Below are 2,279 nucleotides of genomic sequence, written 5' to 3'. Positions count from 1 at the left end.
CTAACTATACTGTTCAGGATTCGACCAGATTCCAACTAATTAATTTCACAATTAATCTTTTATAAAAATAATAATCCAGGAATTTTATTTACATTTCTCGATACAAACTGTTTTAAAGATTAGAAAGCATGTATGAGTTTCATCATATTATAAACTTTTTTTATTTAATATTTATGATATAATTGAATTTTTTAAATGTTTGTCACTTCCTATAATAAATAAATAGATGGAATTTATTTTTAGGAAAAAAACTTTATTCTGAGGGTTGTTTAGTGGAATCTACTTTAGTCATCGAGTATACGCCTTTACAGAGCTGGTGTAATTCATTGAAGTGTTGAGAATACCCTACCCCTTAAGACGATCAATATGAACTATAGACAAGAGTAAAGAAGGAAGAAGAGATGTTGATATTGAAGAAGAGCTGTTTGACTTGGGAGCTAAGCCTGAATCTTATCTAGTTCTGGATAGAGTCCAAATCCTTGGTAGGCTCATCGCTATTTGGTCTTCAGGTAAGGGAATCCGTTTATACAGGATTTTAACTAACCGGTTTTCAAAATATATATATATTTATTAATCATTATGGGGGACACCCAGCCTCTATAAAGTGTAACTTCTCAACGATTGCAATGGCCTTGAGTCGCTTGAAAATGATATATTAAAATATTTATTATATTATGTCAAGTAAATATAAAATTATTAGTTCATTATTTTTCTATATGATGATAACCAAGAGAGGTGTAGCTGAGAGAATCCAGATAGTGTGAGCAGTGACAGAGTGGCTGACAGGCTTGACTCCTCGCCTCATTGAACCGCCCTGAAGTGTCACCTTCAACGGTCCCCATTTCATTGGGGGCTTTGTTGTCCCATTTGGGGCTGAAATATAGAAATGCGGAAACTTTTATTTTTTTTATAAATTGCAATGGATATGTGTAAGAATATATAAAATATTTGATAATTAATAAAAAAAAATTGTAATTATACGTGATTATAAAAATGATTTCAGGAAGATGCTACGGAGTACACTAGTTCTATTATTCAATAGTAACCAAATTTATTATAGGTTACTAATGTATAGTTTTCCTACTATTTTGGGTACCATTTCTGACTGCCACCAGAAAATCTTTCTACAATTAATTAGTTGGCCATATAAATAGTATTAATGTTTTAGTAAAATGTGTTTATTAAAAAAATATAAAGTTGTATACAACAATTTAAAAAAAAAGATACATAGATAACAGAAAAACATCCGTTTGCTAATGTCTGTGGGATATTTTAATACCAAAACTTAAAAAAAAAAAAAAGTTATATACCTTAAAAATAATGATTTTAACAAGCCAATAATATAAAATAATAATGTAGTATTTATGATAAAAAAAAAAAATAACAAGTGGTAACAAAATTTGGTATGGATTCAATTTCTTAAATATTAACCAATTGAGCTCTTTCTAGTGTAGCCCGTCGTACATAGTTACAAAGAGCTCTCCAATCAGAGCCTTTTAATAAATTGAGTAATTGTTCTAGAGAGCAAGTCTGCTGCCCAAAATATTTTATTCTAATTTCATTATATTTGGGACAGATACCCAAGAAGTGAATGGTATCTTCCTTTTCATTGGTGTTACATACCGGGGAGTCATCGGTACTATCAAGAGTAATAATTCCCTAATAAGATTATAAAACTAATTAATTGTTCAGATGGTCACAAAAGAAACAATTCTCTGTGAAATGAATGTACACACAACAAACTTCAAATGAACATACAATTGTATTTTTTGAGACAATTTTACTTTGTAGAAAAACAAAATCATTTCATACAAAAATAACTAGGGGAGTGTCCTTTGCGTGGTTTTAATAACCCTCTTTCTGCTTTCTCTCAATAAATATTATATAATTTAATATATGAGAAAGTAAATTATTAATTAAATTACATAATTTTTGATACCTCAATTTATTATTTATTTATTCCCTCATTATTTTTTTTTAAATTTTTGATGTTACCAAAACTCTAATAATAAATTTTCTATAGGTATAACTCAGAAATGGACCTGGTACTGAGGCTGTTCAGTGCCATTACTCATTTCAGATTATTTTTATAGAATTTAAATGTCGTTAAAATATAATTTTCCAGGAGATATACGGCTACCAATTTATTCGGAAACATGTATTTAGATTTCAGAATTTTTTAAACATCTACGAGTCTGATATTGTTTTAAACTATCGATATTACACATCTACAACATAAAGAGAACCACCATTAGTAATTTTAACTTCGTAGGTAATAG

The 2,279-nt window shown here is 28.8% G+C and overlaps 1 long non-coding RNA gene across 1 annotated transcript in view; it reads left to right on the top strand.

Annotated features, from left to right (window-relative positions):
• LOC112211629 (uncharacterized) overlaps positions 1-815 on the top strand; it is a 2,648-nt gene extending 1,833 nt beyond the window's left edge. Inside the window, exons 2-3 of the long non-coding RNA XR_010842867.1 lie at positions 244-509; positions 732-815. This is a non-coding gene — a long non-coding RNA (uncharacterized lncRNA). The remainder of the gene's footprint in view (positions 1-243; positions 510-731) is intronic.
• The last annotated feature ends 1,464 nt before the right edge of the window (positions 816-2,279 follow it).

This window comes from Halyomorpha halys, unplaced genomic scaffold (genome assembly GCF_000696795.3).
Source record: "Halyomorpha halys isolate HHAL.00 unplaced genomic scaffold, Hhal_1.1 Scaffold1003.1, whole genome shotgun sequence".
Classification (NCBI taxonomy): Eukaryota; Metazoa; Arthropoda; class Insecta; order Hemiptera; family Pentatomidae; genus Halyomorpha; species Halyomorpha halys.
This window is presented reverse-complemented; position numbering and strand designations above follow the sequence as displayed.